The sequence below is a fragment of the Vulpes vulpes genome, chromosome 5 (assembly GCF_048418805.1).
Source record: "Vulpes vulpes isolate BD-2025 chromosome 5, VulVul3, whole genome shotgun sequence".
NCBI classification, from domain to species: Eukaryota; Metazoa; Chordata; class Mammalia; order Carnivora; family Canidae; genus Vulpes; species Vulpes vulpes.
This window is the reverse complement of record NC_132784.1, coordinates 119,039,777-119,058,246: the sequence shown is the minus strand read 5'-3', so window position 1 is coordinate 119,058,246 and position 18,470 is coordinate 119,039,777. Positions and strand designations below refer to the sequence as shown.

The window sequence follows — 18,470 nt, the reverse complement described above, 5'->3', positions numbered from 1 at the left end:
ATGTAACAATCTGTTGGTCTCATTAAAGTTCCATTTACCAATTAATTTTGGACAAACTGACATCTTCATATGAGCCACCTTCTCATTTCAAGGAGAGTTATTAATTCCATATTTATTATTATATCTCCATTCAACTCTTCTACATATATCTCATATTCTTTTCTCTTTTCTCAAATACGATTCCAAATATATCATTAAAAGTATTGCTAGGTAATTCATGACGTTTTTGAAACACTGTGAACAGGATTCTAATTTGTATTATTAATCTCTGTCCAGAGAAAACCAGAAGGGGGTCATTACCATTGCACAATTAGAGATGCAATCAATTTGTTATTACTACTCTGGGAGTTGAAAACTCTTGTTCTGAAATGGATATTGCTATGCCCTCAACACTGGCTGTTGGTTTATGTTTTCTTTGGTCTAGTATATAAAAAAATTGATTAAGAATTTTCCATTTTTTTAATCCAATTTAGGAAAGTCAAATCTAGCTCAAGCCCTGCTTCTAATAAGCATCAATGGCCACAACGGACTCAACTATGTCCTCTGGCCTTCAATTCTCTCCTTTCTGGAAAAAATGGTGGGGAGGGGTGTGGAGAGGCTTTATACTACATTAACTGGAAAGACCCTCAAATTCTAAAATCTTATCATTTGATCTGATAGAAAGAATCTTAAGCAGGCTCCACACCCAGTGCAGAGGCCACAGTGCTTGATCTCATAATCCTGAGGTCATGACCTCAGACAAAATCAAGACTGGGATGTTTAATCGACTTAGCCACCCAGGCACCCCGACATCATTCTTTTTTTTTTAATTTTTATTTATTTATGATAGTCACAGAGAGAGAGAGAGAGAGAGAGAGACAGAGACAGAGACAGAGACACAGGCAGAGGGAGAAGCAGGCTCCATGCACCAGGAGCCCGATGTAGGATTTGATCCCGGGTCTCCAGGATCACGCCCTGGGCCAAAGGCAGGCGCTAAACCGCTGCGCCACCCAGGGATCCCTCATTCTTAAGGTATAATAAATGCTTTAGTATTATTTCTATTACAAATTGTTGTTGCTGCTGTTGTTGTTGTTGTTTTTCATAGCCCTGTAGAAATTTAACTGTCAGCTTCGAAGGGTGAAACTTTAATGAAAAAGATCATATATTCTGATTTTTTTCCCTCTTTACAAACACTATGATGCAAAACTGAAAATATGCTCAATGTTTTTATGGTTACCTGAGGCTGATTATCTGGAATGTCTTCTCTAGTTGAAAAAAAAAAAAATCAGTTTTGAGTTTGGCTGGATTTGCCTAAATTTGTGTATCATTCAAAGAGAAGGATACAAATGTCTAATGTACTTCCAGAAAAGAGATGCTACAACACAGATAAGTAAAGATGCCTCTTTAAGAATGCAAAAATATTTGATCACTGATTGAAATTCATTATAAAATTCTGACAATTGGGGCATCCAGGTGGCTTAGCGGTTGAGCATCTGCCTTTGGCTCAGGTTGTGATCCCAGGGTCCTGGGATCGAGTCCCACATCGGGCTCCCTGCATGGAGCCTGCTTCTTCCTCTGCCTGTGTCTCTGCCTCTCTCTGTGTGTCTCTCATGAATAAATTAAAAAAAACTAAAAATCTTTAAAAAAAAATACTGACAACTATGTAGCACTCCCCATACTGTTATGACTAACAAACAAATAGACTCAACTAAGGAAGCAGCACTACCAGTCTTGAATTTTTCTATGTACATTTCAGCGAAACAGTGTCTCTATACCCAAGAAAACATCCAATGCTGGAGAGGTGGGAGTACAGGGATACAGAAACTAAACAACAACCATGTATATATAAAGTATCAGGTGGAGACAAATGCTACAAAGAAAAAGCGATGTAAAGTGATAGATACTAATTAGGGCATTAGTGTAAGTAAAACGGGAATGGTACTGGAGATGAGGGGTCTTTCCTAGTAGGGAAGAACTTGAGCAAAGATCTGAGCAAAGAGGGGGAGTAAGCATATATCTATATATACTCAGAAGTATCAAGACTCTGGGTAAACGGAAGTGATTTCTAATCTGTGCATAATTTTAAGATCTGCACCTAACAGAAAGAGCAGATCTGTTTTTTAAGCAATGTTAGTAACATCACCAATGAGTTCTTTTAAATGCAAAATACCATTTGGGATCAACAAAAAGTTACTAACACAAACTGAAGAAATTCAACCTAACTCAATTCCACTGAAGTCAAATATATAAACATATATGTATACTGGAAAATATATTTGAGTAATCTCAATATTTGAAAAATCTACAGTATGATTATGGGAAAAAAACAAAGAAACAATTAAATAAAGAAGATACCTATTAACAGAGCATTTAAGCAGGAGATATCATGAGGAATGCAAAAATTTGTGGAATATGTTTTTAAAGCGTGCAAACATTGGACAAAACATTAGAAAGATGAATTCATTATGAGAAAAAGCAAATGCCAATATTTGAAATTTATAAGAGGATTTAACATGCAAATAGTCACTTTATGACAATGTCTCTTACAATGGAGCATAAAACAAAAAAGATTTTGTGTCTAAGCACATGTTTCCAAGCTCTAACGTAGACATCAAAATTCTCAAAATGCTTTCTAGAACCTTAGGAAATGTGCTGAAATGGGGTTTGGCTACTCACAAATTAGGTTCAGGTCTATACTATATTCTATACTATACTATATTCTCCAAGTACCTTAGTGCAGCATCAACTTATACTTTAATTTCTGCTGAATTTAAACCTACTAAGTAAATAGGAGGAGATATGATAGTTTAAGTAACTGTGAGCAACTTGGCTAAACCTACAGCTTAGTTTAGTCCAAGCTACTCTCTTCACCGATTCTTATAATTAAATGAATACAGGGACTCTAATTTTACCCAGTAAATACTGACACACAACTGTGCTTACTGGGCATGGACTCTTTTCCAAGTCCTTGAAGATCCAGCAGGTAAGTTCTAACTTCTATACCTTATAAATAACTGATCAGGGGCGCCTGGGTGGCTCCGTGGTTGAGCCTCTGCCTTTGGCGCAGGTCCTGGGATCGAGTCCCACATGGGGTTCCCCGTGGGGAGCCTGCTTCTCTCTCTGCCTCTCTGTGTCTCTCATGAATAAATAAAAATTTTTAAAAATAAATAATAAATAAAAACAACAGTCAGTTCAAAAGAGAAGTATTCCTTCTGCATCACCTTATTACTTTGCTATTTCTAAAACTGAAAATGTAATTAATTTCTAAGTACCAAAAACTATCTTTAGTGTACCAGGTAATTAATGGGAAAAATATCATGGTTGTCAACACCTCCTTATAAACTTTGCTTATACTTGCAAAGCAATTAAGTTATCCTCTGGCAATCTTTTTTTTTTTTTTAAACTAAATAACCTTGATTACATGCCCTGTTATAATCTTTCAATTTGTCCTTTGGGAGTCTTCTTTATGTCTTTTAAATGAAGGTAATTTTGAAAAGCACTCATCTTTACCTTTAACAACGCAAATACATATGAAAGAGAACTTTCATTCTTTTAAGAAACCTAACTCTACTCCTTCCTGTTTTAGTAAACCCCTCCAAAATGCAAATGGCTACAATATAATATTCATAAACGTCCATACTACTAGTAATGCTGTGAATTACCAAGATCTTAAAATCTAAATCAATGATAAGCACCGTAAGTTACAAAAAGCTCTAGACAGATGCCTGCTGGACTTTGCTGAAGGTACCTCCCTGGTGGGATTTCCTGATTTCCTCACTGCTTAGGAATCCCTTGAGAGACTCCGGAAGTGAAGATCCTGACTCCTTAGGTGGGGGCTCCTAACCAGCTGCCAGGTGCTGCTCATGCTGCTGGGCTGCAGGCCCCACTACAGGATGCTTGTTGGTTGACATAAATGAGATATGAATCCACGTAAAAATTGCTTGAAATCTAAATGATGATGATTTTGTAAGACATGAAATAAAATTACTCTCCTGGAATTCATGTGTCACCAGAGTGCAGCGGCATGCCAAGCATCTGTGAGTTTATTTGTGCCCTGGGCCTGTTTCCTAAGGATGAAAAACACAAACAAAAACCACTTCTAAATGTAAACTGTGCAACAACTTAACAAGTGTGCTTGTTACCATATGCAGAATAAAAAAGCTCTGAGCTAAGAAAACCGTGCCCTTGTCTGGGAATACGCAAGACCTATTTTGGAGGAAAAACTAACATTTCAAGCACGTGAGGCAAGAGTCTCTAGCACGTCCTTCTTGCAGACACAGTGCAATTTCCTATTTAAACAAACCCGCATTGACATTAGCTGGTGTCGCACCGTCCAGTCACAAACGGGGAAGTGCGTGAGATTTCACACTAAACTTAAAAGCTGATCGGTGAGCCTCAAAGATTGCGCATCATCTCCAGACGGTTCTGCAGGCATCCAGCGGCGGCGGCCGGGGAGGGGAAGCGGACGCGAGCAGATGTGAGCTCGGGAGCAGGTGTCCAGCAGGCCACGTCGGCCTGGCGCTGCGCTGGCTGCTGCTCGCACCGCTCCCGGCACCTGCGTGTGCACCTGTCACCTCCGGCTGCTGCTCACGGACTGGCTGCTGGGCCTCGAGCAGGCCGTGGGTACAGACACTTGTGTCCCACAGCTGACAGCGGATGCTCTCAGAAGTACTGCGACTGCTTCTTCCTCTGCGTGTCAGGGGCCACACTGTTTAAGGACCCCAAGTCAGAAAGCCTTCCAAGAGGACAGGACTGACAGCCCTTCCCGGCACTCCCACACCTGCACCTGCACCTGCACCTGCACCCAGGTCGTGGGCAAGGAGTGTGTGGAGCCTGGAGCAGCTGCCCACCTCCGGGTGCCAACGGCTCACACCCCGGGCACCCTGGCCCGTGCCCCCTCCTCGCCCTGCGCCGGCGTCAGGATCCGACTGCTGCCGCCGAGCAGGGGGCAGGCGCTCGGGTCACCGGGCCGGGCGGTGCAAGGCTCGGCTGCCTGGGTGCGCCCCCGCCAGCAGCACTGGAACCCTCCGGCGTGGGGGGCGGGGCACAGCTGCCGGGGCCACTCCCTGCCTCCCCCAGCTTTCCCCAGGGCCTGGAGGCCTGCGCCCTGCAGTCAGAAACACTAAGTTCTGTCGTTTCTTTCCCAGACTCGCCAACAGCTTCAGAGGGGACAAAAAAGGGGCAAAGATTAAATAAAAAAAATAAATAAATAAAAGAGAGAGAGAAAAATACACACAACCGTGTGCACGTGCACACCTATAGCATGCATGCACACACGCACCAGGACATTAGAAGTATATTTTGAAGGCTTTGCCTTAGAATCTCCATCCCTGGGTGGCGCAGCGGTTTAGCGCCTGCCTTTGGCCCAGGGCGCGATCCTGGAGCCCCGGGATCGAATCCCACGTCGGGCTCCCTGCATGGAGCCTGTCTCTGCCTCTCTCTCTCTCTCTCTCTCTCTCTCTCTCTCTCTCTGTGACTATCATAAATAAATTAATAAATATTAAAAAAAAAGAATCTCCATCCCATTATTCAATTTCTATTTATTAAGAAAGGCCTAGCTGTTAAAGACAAAAGTATATTTTTGCTTTTCTCTTACCAAAACGATGTATAATGATTAATTCTCTTTAAATGTACCAATTTCAGGCATGTTGAAGCCCCAAATATACTATGGTAACTAATAAAACTCAAGAATCTCTTCTGAATTATACAGTTCATGTGGTTGACATTAAATATTATATAAATGCAAATAAAAGCATGCGAAGTTGACAGGAGCAAAGATACAGGATGAAGAAAGAAAATAAACATATAAATTTTGTCAGAATAATCTAATCCGTATGTGCTTTTTCAAGCCAAAATATGGAAACATTTACTAAAAGAATCCCTCCACCAAAACAAAACTGACTTTCTTCTTTAAAATGAATAATAATAGATGGCACAGATGGTGGCAGAGCAGGGGCCGCAGCTCAGCCCCCCACTCCGCCCCCCCCCACCCTCGGGCCACACCACCTGCGCACCTGCCGGGCAGCCCCGGGGGACAAGGGCCCGAGCCACACGCACCTGCTGCGGCTGCCAACCAGGTCGGAGGCGGGGGAATAAAAAAAAAATCGAGGAGGGGGGACCCCAGGAGGAGCCGGGCTACGGGGCGAAGCCGGGGGACAGGAGAGCCCCGCCCCGAGGCCCAGACAGTGGGGAGCCCGGGAGGACGAGGAGGGGCGGGGGCGCCCCCAGGTCCCGGGGTCACCACGGGGAGAGGGCAGGGGTCGGTGGGGGGGGCAGGGGCCTCACGGGTCCACAGCTCCCCCTGAGCCCGGCACCTGGGGGGGGATCTCCCCAGGTGCACACATCTGAGAGTCAGCAGAGCAGCCAACACCCCGCGCCCCTCCCCCCGCCCCAGAGACTAGCTGGAAGGACCGGGCAAGAGCGAGTTCTTGACCCAGCAGCGCTGGAAAGCTCCAGGGGCTTTCATATTTCTTCAATTGCAGGTCGTAGATGTATTTTTCACTTCTGGATTCCCTTCAACATACTCAATTTAATTTTTGGAGATATACGAGATACGGTTTTCTATTTTGGGTTTTGTTTTCTGGTCTCATTTTGTTCTACAATGGCAGAAGTTAGTACCTTCTAAAACATGACCAGCATTAACCCAGAACCCAGGGGAACACCGTGCTGGTTCATTCTGCAAGATTATATTCTCTCTCCCTTCCCATTCTGCCCCCCTCTTTTATTTCCTTTATGTTGTGGTGGTCACTGTGGGGCTCTCTACAAGTATTGCTTGTTTATATAAATTTGGGACTGAACAACTTCTAATATACAGAACAAAATACACTCAGAGGATCACCCACTGGGACACCTCAGGTAGACTACATTCTCCCTCCGCTACAACTTCTTCACCACCACCATCTCCCAGTGTCTGCCCTTTTTTTCTTTTTTTCCTCTTTACTTTTGTTTTCTATTCTTTTTTACTTTTTCTTTTTTCCATCTTCAGGATTTTGGGCCTTTTATTTTTTACTATTTTGTTCTAGGATTTGTTTTTCACTTTAGTGGTCCTTTTGTTTTATTTTGTTCTAATCATTCTTTTTCTTTCTTTCTTTCTTTTTTTAAATTTATATATGATAGTCACAGAGAGAGAGGGAGAGAGAGGCAGAGAAACAGGCAGAGGGAGAAGCAGGCTCCCTGGGAGCCCGACGTGGGATTCAACCCCGGGTCTCCAGGATCGCGCCCTGGGCCAAAGGCAGGCGCTAAACCGCTGCGCCACCCAGGGATCCCTAATCTTTCTTTTCATTTTCTGGTCTCTGACGCCATCAGAATCATCTAGAGTGTATTTTACTAGGTTGTGGTTGATATTCTTGACTCACCCCGCTCATACAGCCACTCTGCACTGAGAAAAATGAGTATAAGGAAGAACTGACCACAAAAGAAAGAAGCAGAAACAGTACTTTCTGGCACAGCATTACAGGATAGGGATTTCAATACAATGTCAGAAAACCAATTCAGAAGCACAATTATAAAGCTACTGGTGGCTCTGGAAAAAAAAGCATAAGGGGTTTTAGAGACTTTGTTACTGCATAATTTAGATCTAATCAGGCCAGAATGAAAACTCAATTAAATGACATGCAATCCAAACTGGATGTCCTAATGACTAGGTTTAATGAGGTGGAAGAAAGAGTGAGCAACATAGAAGACAAGTTGATGACTAGGAAGGAAAGAGAGGAAAAAAGAGACAAATGATTAAGAGACCATGAGGAAAAGTTAAGGGAAATAAATGATAGCCTTAGAAGGAAGAATCTACGTATAATTGGGGTTCCAGAAAATGCCAGGAGGGACAGAGGGCGAAAAGTATATTTGAACAAATCATAGCTGAGAACTTCCCTAATCTGGGGAAGAAAACAGACATTCAGATCCAGGATTTAGAGAGGTTCCTCCCCCCCCCCCCCAATCAATAAAAACCATTCAACACCTTGACATTTAATAGTGAAACTTGCAAACTCCAAAGATAAAAGAGGAAATTCTTAAAGCAGCAAGAGACAAGAGATTCTTAACTTCCAGGATAGGCAGAAACTGACCGTGGACTTTCTTCAGAGAGAACAAATTATTTTAAGATTTGTGTGGAATCAGAAAAGACCCCGAATAGCCAGGGGAATTTTAAAAAAGAAAACCATAGCTGGGGGCATCACAATGCCAGATTTCAGGTTGTACTACAAAGCTGTGGTCATCAAGACAGTGTGGAACTGGCACAAAAACAGACACATAGATCAATGGAACAGAATAGAGAACCCAGAAGTGGACCCTGAACTTTATGGTCAACTAATATTCGATAAAGGAGGAAAGACTATCCATTGGAAGAAAGACAGTCTCTTCAATAAATGGTGCTGGGAAAATTGGACATCCACATGCAGAAGAATGAAACTAGACCACTCTCTTTCACCATACACAAAGATAAACTTAAAATGGATGAAAGATCTAAATGTGAGACAAGATTTCATCAAAATCCTAGAGGAGAACACAGGAAACACCCTTTTTGAACTCGGCCACAGTAACTTCTTGCAAGATACATCCACAAAGGCAAAAGAAACAAAAGCAAAAATGAACTATTGGGACTTCATCAAGATAAGAAGCTTTTGCACAGCAAAGGATACAGTCAACAAAACTAAAAGACAACCTACAGAATGGGAGAAGATATTTGCAAATGACATATCAGATAAAGGGCTAGTTTCCAAGATCTATAAACAACTTATTAAACTCAACACCAAAGAAACAAACAATCCAATCATGAAATGGGCAAAAGACATGAACAGAAATCTCACAGAGGAAGACATAGACATGGCCAACACGCACATGAGAAAATGCTCTGCATCACTTGCCATCAGGGAAATACAAATCAAAACCACAATGAGATACCACCTCACCCCAGTGAGAATGGGGAAAATTAACAAGGCAGGAAACCACAAATGTTGGAGAGGATGCGGAGAAAAGGGAACCCTCTTACACTGTTGGTGGGAATGTGAACTGGTGCAGCCACTCTGGAAAACTGTGTGGAGATTCCTCAAAGAGTTAAAAATGGACCTGCCCTATGACCCAGCAATTGCACTGTTGGGGATTTACCCCAAAGATACAGATGCAATGAAACGTCGGGACACCTGCACCCTGATGTCTATAGCAGCAATGGCCACAATAGCCAAACTGTGGCAGGAGCCTCGGTGTCCATCGAAAGATGAGTGGATAAAGAAGATGTGGTTTATGTATACAACGGGATATTACTCAGCCATTAGAAACGACAAATACCCACCATTTGCTTCAACGTGGATGGAACTTGAGGGTATTATGCTGAGTGAAGTAAGTCAATCGGAGAAGGACAAACATTATATGGTCTCATGCATTAGGGGAATATAAATAATAGTGAAAGGGAATGTAAGGGAAGGGAGAAGAAACGTGTGGGAAATACCAGAAAGGGAGACAGAACATAAAGACTCCTAACTCTGGGAAACGAACTAGGGGTGGTAGAAGGGGAGGAGGGCGGGGGGTAGGAGTGAATGGGTGACGGGCACTGGGGGTTATTCTGTATGTTGGTAAATTGAACACCAATAAAAAATAAATTAAAAAAAAAAAGAAAAAGAAACAAATAATATGTGACCACCAAACCAGCTCTGCAGGAAATATTAAGGGGGACTCTGTAAAAGAAAGAGGAACCCAAAGGAACAATCCACAAAAATAGGGACTGCATAGGTAATACAATGACACTAAATTCATATCTTTCAACAGTTACTCTGAACATGAATGGGCTAAATGATCCCATCAAAAGATACAGGGTATCGGACTGGATAAAAAGACAACACCCATCTATATGCTGCCTATAGGAGACTCATTTTAGACCTAAGGACACCTCCTGCCTAAAAATGAAAGGTTGGAGAAACATTTACCATTCAAATGGTCCTCAGAAGAAAGCAGGGGTAGCAATTCTCATATCAAATAAATTAAAGTTTATCCCAAAGACTGTAGTAAGAGATGAAGAAGGACACTATATCATACTTAAAGGGTCTATCCAACAAGAGGACCTAACAATCATGAATATTATGCCCCTAATGTGGGAGCTGCCAAGTATATCAATCAATTAATAACCAAAGAAAAGACATACTTAGATAACAATATGCTAATACTGGGAGACTTCAACATGGTGCTTTGTGTAAATGACAGATCTTCTAAGCACAACATCACCAAAGAAACAAGGGCCTTAAATGATATACTGGACCAGATGGATTTCACAGATATATACAGAACTTTGCAATCTGAACACAACTGAATACACATTCTTCTCAAGTGCACATGGAACTTTCTCCAGAATAGACCACATAGCGGGTGACAAATCAGGTCTCAACCAATACCAAATGTTTGGGATTGCCCCTGCATATTTTCAGACCACAATGCTTTGAAACTAGAACTCAGTCACTAGAAAAAATTTGGAAGAAACTCAAACATGTGGAGGTTAAAGAGCATCCTGCCAGAAGATGAAAGGGTCAACCAGGAAATTAGGGAAGAATTAAAATGATTCCTGGAAACTAGTGAAAATGAAGATACAACCGTTCAAAATCTTTGGGATACAGTAAAGCAGTCCTAAGAGGGAAATACATCACGATACAAGTCTCCCTCAAAACACTGGAGAAAACTCAAATATACAAGCTAAACTCTCACCTAAAGGAACTGGAGAAAGAACAGTAAATAAAACCTACACCAAGCAGAAGAAGAGAGATAATAAAGATTCGAGCAGAACTCAATGAAATAGAGACCAGAAGAACTGTAGAGCAGGTCAACAAAACCAGGGGTTTGGAAAGAATTAATAAGATAGATAAACCCCTAGTCATCCTTATTAAAAAGAAAGAAAAGACTCAAATAAATAAAATCATCAATGAAAGAGAGATTACAACCAATACCAAGGAAATACAAACAATTTTAAAAATGTATTATGAGCAGCTATATGCCAATAAATTAGGCAATCTAGGAGAAATGGACGCATTTCTGGAAAACCACACGTTACCACAACTAGAACAGGAAGAAATAGAAAACATGAGCAGGCCAATAATCAGGGAGGAAATTGAAGCAGTAATCAAAAACCTCCCAAAGACACAAAAGTCCAGGGTCAGATGGCTTCCCAGGGGAATTCTATCAAATGTTTAAAAAGCAACAATACCTATTCTAATAAGCTCTTCCGCAGGATAGAAAGGGACAGAATACTTTCAAATTCATTTTATGAGGCCAGCATCACCTTGAATCCAAAATCAGACAAAGACCCTACCAAAAAGGAGAATTATGGACCAATATCCCTGATGAACTCAGATGCAAAAATTCTCACCAAGATACTAGCCAATAGGATCTAACAATACATTAAGTGGATTATCCACCATGACCAAGTGGGATTTATCCTCAGGATTCAAGGTTGGTTCAACACACATAAAGCAATCAATGTGATAGATCATATCAACAAGAGAAAAAACAAGAATCATAGGACCCTCTCATTAGATGAAGAGAAAGCATTTGACAAAATACAGCATCCATTCCTGATCAAAATTCTTCAGAGTGTAGGGACAGAGGGAACATTCCTCAACATCTGAAAAGCCATTTACAAAAGCCAACAGCAAATATCATTCTCAATGGGGAAACACTGGGAGCCTTTCCCCTAAGATCAGGAACATGACAGGGATGTCCACTCTGACCACTGCTATTCAACATAGTACTAGAAGTCCTAGCCTCAACTGTCAGACCACAAAAAGAAATAAAATGCATTCAAATTGGCAAAGAAGAAGTCAAACTCTCCCTCTTTGCAGATGAGATGATACTGTACATAGAAAACTCAAAGACTCCACCCCAAGATTGCTAGAACTCATACAGCAATTGGGCAGTGTGGGAAGATACAAAATCAATGCCCAGAAATCAGTGGCATTTCTATACACTAACATTGAGACTGAAGAAAGAGAAATTAAGGAGTCAATCCCATTTACAATTGCACTCAAAAGCATAAGATAACTAGGAAAAACCTAACCAAAGAGGTAAAGGATCTATACCCTAAAAACTACAGAACACTTTCTCAAAGAAATTGAGGAAGACACAAGGGATGGAAAAATCATTCTGTGTTCATGGATTGGAAGAATTAATACTGTGAAAATGTCTATGATACCCGGGGTAATTTACACACTCAATGCAATTCCTATCAAAATACTGTGGACTTTCTTCAGAATTGGAACAAATCATCTTAAAATTTGTGTGGAATCAGAAACAACACTGAATAGCCAGGAGAATATTGAAAAAGAAAACCAGAGCCAGGGACATCACAATGCTGGATTTCAAGCTGTACTAAAAGCTGTGATCATCAAGACAGTGTGGTACTGGCACAAACACAGACACAGAGATCAATAGAATAGAATAGAGGAGCCAGAAATGGGCCCTCATCCCTATGGTTAACTAATATTCGACAGAGCAGAAAAGACTATCCACGGGAAAAAGGACAGTCTCTTCAATAAATAGTTCTGGGAAAATTTCACAGTCACATGCAGAAGAATGAAACTAGACCATTCTCTTACACCCGACATAAAGATAAACTCAAAATGGATGAAAGATCTAAATGTGAGACAAGAATCAATCAAAATCCTAGAGGAGAACACAGGCAACATCCTTTTTGAACTTGGCCACAGCAACTTCTTGCAAGATACATCTATGAAGGCAAGGGAAACAAGCAAAAATGAACTATTGTGACATAATCAGGATTAAAAGCTTCTGCACAATGAAGGAAACAAGTCAACAAAACTAAAAAACCTACAGAATGGGAGAAGATATTTGCAAATGACATATAAGATAAAGGACTAAGATCCAAGATCTATAAAGAACTTATTAAACTCAAGAAACAAGCAATCCAATCATGAAATGAGCAAAAGACATAAACATAAATTTCACCAAAGAAGACCTACACGTGGCCAACAAGCACATGAGAAAATGCTCCGCATCACTGGCCATCAGGGAAATACAAATCAAAACCACAGTGAGATCCCACCTCACACAGTGAGAATGGTGAAAATTAACAAGACAGGAAACAACAAATGTTGGGGAGGATGTGGAGAGAGGGGAACCCTCTTGCACTGTTGGTGGGAATGTGAACTGGTGCAGCCACCCTGGAAGACTGTGTGGAGGTTCCTCAAAGAGTTAAAGATAGAGCTACCTTACAACCCAGCAATTGCACTGCTCGGATTGACCCCAAAGAGAGATATGCAGTGAAACGCCAGGACACCTGCACCCAATATTCATAGCAGCAATGTCCAGAATAGCCAAACTGTGGAAGGTGTCCTTCGACAGATGAGCAGATAGAGAAGCTGTGGTCTATGTACACAATGGAATATTCCTCAGCCATTAGAAAGGACGAATCCCCACCATATGCTTCGACGTGGGTGGAACTGGAGGGTATTATGCTCAGTGAAGTACGTCAATCAGAGACGGACAATCATCATATGGTTTCACTAATTCGGGGAATATAAGAAATAGTGAAAGGGATTATAGGGGAAAGGAGGGGAACTGAGTGGGAAATATCAGAGAGGAAGACAAACCATAAGAGACTCCTAACTCTGGGAAACGAATAAGGGGTGGTGGAAGGGGAGGTGGGTGGGGAGGGTTGGGGTGACTGGGTGACAGGCACTAGATGGGATGAGCACTAGGTGTTATACTCTATATTGGCAAATTGAACTTCAATAAAAATTTTTAAAAAAATAAATAAAAATAAAAATGAATAAGAAATGTAGATTTAAAAACAATTTCTTTGCTTTCATAACCTAATCATATTCTTAGAGTTTCTAACAATTCTAGTATTTTGGAGTTTGATTTAAATATTCAGATTTCACAACTAAATTAGTAAATATATGTTATTTTTCCCTAGCATTCATTCAGCCACACAACTTTGTGGTTACACGTAGACTCACAAAGATGCCCGTGCTCGCATCCTGTGTTTCCCTTAGAAAAGATACTAGAACTCTGTTTCTTTATCTGTAAAATTAAGAATGGTAGTAGTGTCAACCAAACAATGTAGTTGTAAAGACTAAATGAGTCATCACAGAAAACACAGAGAATAGTTTCTGCCACAAAAGCAGCATTTAAAAAAATAATACTAAAAATTCCCCACGACTTGTGATTCATTGAAAGTCAATACATAAATACGATAAACAATGAACACGCAGCTACCTTAGATCTTGGTAGATCTACTGATTTCTGAAGGGCAAATCTCTGGCTGGAATAATAAGATCACTTAAAATCATTCAGTGACTTTTCAAACATGAAAATGTACTCATGATTTTTCTGAAATAACTGAACAACAGTATATAGTTAATAAAAAATTCAGGGTATAGTTGACAAAAATATCTTTTTATGGTAAATAAGGACCATAAACGATGTAAGGAAATTAACTAATATAAAGAAGCTAATATACAGGAGCTGAGACCAGTAATAAATTTTCTGGGAGTAGAGTGGGAAATCAAGATGGCTTCACATTTCAAATATGGGCACAGTATGTGTTTTTCAGAGTTGCATAATTAAAAAGGAGGCTGCATTTATTGCCTTTTCAGGTTTCTCTGTAAAAGTCAGGGCAATGACAGGCAAATATGGGACTGAACCTAAGTACAGAACATCTGGGTAGATGCAACTGTGAACAGTGAACTTCCACATTCCCCTATACTCTCTGAATAGGCTTGGCTCAACACAAATGTCCTACGTGCCATGTAGGGTGTAAAGGTCAGGTGGCGCTTCTACCTGGGTCACAGTAAGAATTTCACTAAACCTAAATCTATAGCTACTCTCTGGATACTTTGGATTTCTCAAGCCAGTAAAACCAACATACAAGAAAAAAATAAATCTCAAAAAAAAAAATAAATAAATAAATAAATCTCCTGGCAGAGTTCCAGCTGACAAGAAGATGGCCTTGAAGGCCGTTGCTACGTAATGTGGGAAAGGAGAACCAAGTGTAAAACTCAGCGGACTCATCCAAGCACTTCCAAGCTGGGTGAAGACTGTGGACAATTACGGGAGTCACCGTGCAACAAACATACAGAGATCATGGATTCACAGGCGTCTGGGTTTAAAGGTTGGGCCATCCCACTAGGCAAGCCACTGGCACTGGAGTTGGGCAAGGGTGCAGGGAAATTAGAAAGGGTATTAGAGGAGAAAACAGATAAATATAAATTATGAACTTGGTCTAACATTAGCAGCCCACCTTCTTGATATATTCTTGTCTGTTTGGTTTTGTTTCAAATTGTAACCAGTCACCATATTTAAGGATCAGTGACTGGATATAGTGGACTGGTCAGTTTTCTATCTATCATTACTGACAACTTTTGGTCTCAGTTTCCCTTCTTGTGGTCAGAATCTATTCTGCCCTCCAATGGGAAAGACTGGTGCTTAAAAGCCTGGCTCCTTGGTCTTTAGGCAGAAGAACTTTCAAATTCATATTCTAAAAAGCTTCTAGGATTCTTTAGGATGATAAAGTTCCTTTAAATGAAGTTGAGATCCTTTAACTGGTTCCACCTTCCTTCTCTTGACACAATTCCACAGTCCTTTGCTGATAGTGTTTCCTGGGATCCTGTCCCAAATAAATTATCACTTTGGAATCCATGATAGAAGAAGCCAGTTTAAGATACTGACTATATTTAATATCTGCTGGCTTTATAAACATTTCATTAGATAGATCAAATCCATACCAAGTTTAATGTTTTTTACAACTTTATCTTTTTTTATGCTTTTGTAATGAATGATAATTTTATGTACAAATCAAACCAAATAACTACTTTTGTGATCATTTGAGACACCAAGCATTACATGTGACCTGTTCACATTTTGTTGAGTACATGGTGAGTTCACACACTGAGCAGAGTGTTAACTGAGACTGGCATGAATCAGATCTTATGCAGTATCAAGTTTTACTAAATAATACCACGGATACAGACAAGGTAAAGGATTGCTAAAGGTAAGGGAAAGCAGAGAAAGATCTAGAACTGGAGAGTGTTTCCCCAGGAATTATGGGCTGAATTGTATCCCCTCAAATTCATATGTTAAAGTCCAAATGCCTTGTAGCTCAGAATGTAACAGTATTCAAAGATAAGGTCTTCAAAACAAAACAAAACAAAACAAAAAACAAAGATAAGGTCTTCAAAGAGATGGCTAAGTCATAATTAGGCTACTAGGATAAGGATATAATTTCATAGAACCAGTGTCCATATAAGAAGAAGAGACACCAGGAATGGGCATGTACAGACAGATGACCACCTAAGGCAGCAACAGGGCTGCCATCTGCCAGCCAAGGAAGGAGGCAGCAGGAGAAACTGACCCAGCCTACAGAACAGTGAGAAAATCAACTTCTGTAGTTTCCACTATGCAATCCGTGGTATTTTGTTATGGTAGCCCTAGAAACTAAAAGACTCAGTCATGCCTTACCATGCTGGAGACACACATGTGGTCCAGATGAAAAGAAGTCTCAAAAAGAGATTTGAAGACTTCCTTGCATATATTACCCATGGGACATATCTAGGAAGTCTTGCCACCTCGATCCTGGGTTCTTTCACTATCTTCAACCAGTGACATCCCGTTAAAAGCATTTTGGTTATAAGTCTTTTTCCTCTTATAAACATCATACATTTAGTTACATGGAACCCTGGTTAACAAAGAGATTGTATGTGCTTCCCCTGACAACTCTGTTCCTAGAGGTGCCCTTCCAGGGAAGGGAAGTTGTTTTAATTTCTCCCCCTCCCATGTGATTTCAGGGACAGAGCTGTTCTTTTATAGTCAATACAAAATGACTTCACCACAATTTGTTCACATTCATCTCTGTGAATATAACCACTTGAAATGCGAAATTATATCCACCAGTAAATGGTCATGAAATTTAGTTATTTATCTGAGACACAGTGGGGTGGGAAGAGGGAAAGGGGCAGAGGGAGAGTGAGAAAGAGTCATAAGCAGACTCTGCACAGAGCCCATTGCAGGGCTTGATCTCACAACATTGAGATCATGACCTGAGCTGAAACCAAAAGTCAGTCATATGACCAACTGCGCCACTCAGGTACCCCTGGTCATGAGATTTCTTGCCTACATTCTATGAATTGAAGTGAGGAGTGGTAAAATTCATTTTTGTCCTATTTTATTTGCTTCAGAGTTCACACTCTTTAGCTCTGCATAGAAGGTCTAATATGGTTCTTGGGAAATAGGACATTTAAAATAGCACACTGACATATCTACTAGTTCTTGCATTAATAAATAACACTTTGAATACATAATACAGTATTATAATTATAAAGATTAGTAGGATACATATTATCCATGGAGTTTTCTACATACCTGGAACAAATAACACTAAAATTTATATGGAATCACAAAAGACCCTGGAGAGCCAAAGCAATCTTGAGGTAGAACAAAAATCTGGGGATACCACAATCTCAGATTTCAGGATATACTACAAAGTAATCAGAATAGTATGGCACTGTCACAAAAACAGACACATGGATCAATGGAACAAAACAGAGAGTCCAGAAATAAACCCTTGCTTATAGGGGCAATTGATCAATGACAAAAGAGGCAAGAATATACAATGATTAAAGAATGATACTGGGCCATTTTCTTGTGCCATACACAAAAATAAACTCAAAATGGATTTAAGACCTAAATGTGAGACCTGAAACCATAAAACTCCTATAAGAAAATATAGGTATAATCACTTTGATATTGGATTTAGCAATATTTTTCTAGATATGCCTCTTCAGGTAAGGGAAAGCAAAACTAAACTGTTGGTACTAAACTAAAATACAAAACTTCTGCACACCAAAGGAAACCAACAACAAAACAAAAAAGCCACCTATTGAATGGGAGAAGATATTGAAAATGATATATCCAATAAGAGATTAACACCAAAACATACAGCATCTACAATCCAAAACCCTTCCCTCCAAAAAGAAAAAGAAATTCACACATAAAAAAAACAAACAATTCTATTTAAAAATGAGCAGAAGCCCTGAATACATTTTTTCAAGAAAGGCATAGAGATGACCAACAAACACATGGAAAGATGCTCAATATCACTCATCATCAGGGAATGTATATCCAAACTGCAATTTTTTATCACCTTAGACCTGTGAGAATGGCTAACATGAAAAAGACAAAAAAAGTATCAAGAAGTTGGTGAGGACATGGAGAAAAAGAAGCCTTCATGCACCATCGGTGAGGATGTAAATTGGTGCGGCCACTGCAGAAAACAACATGGAAGTTCCTCAAATAATTAAGAGCAGAAAACTATAGGATCCAGTAACTATAAACTATAAAACTATAGGATTCCACTACTAGGTATTTACTCAAAGAATATAAAAACACTAATTCAAAAAGATATATGCACCCCTATGCTCGTTGCAGCATTATCTTCAATAGCCTACATATGGAATTAACCCAAGTATCAACCAAAAGACGAATGAATAAGGACAATGCAA

At 40.3% G+C, this 18,470-nt stretch overlaps 1 protein-coding gene across 8 annotated transcripts in view; it reads right to left on the bottom strand.

The window, feature by feature from the left end:
• CACNA2D1 (calcium voltage-gated channel auxiliary subunit alpha2delta 1) overlaps positions 1-18,470 on the bottom strand; it is a 478,954-nt gene that overhangs the window by 97,142 nt on the left and 363,342 nt on the right. The gene's annotated exons all lie outside the window — the stretch shown is intronic.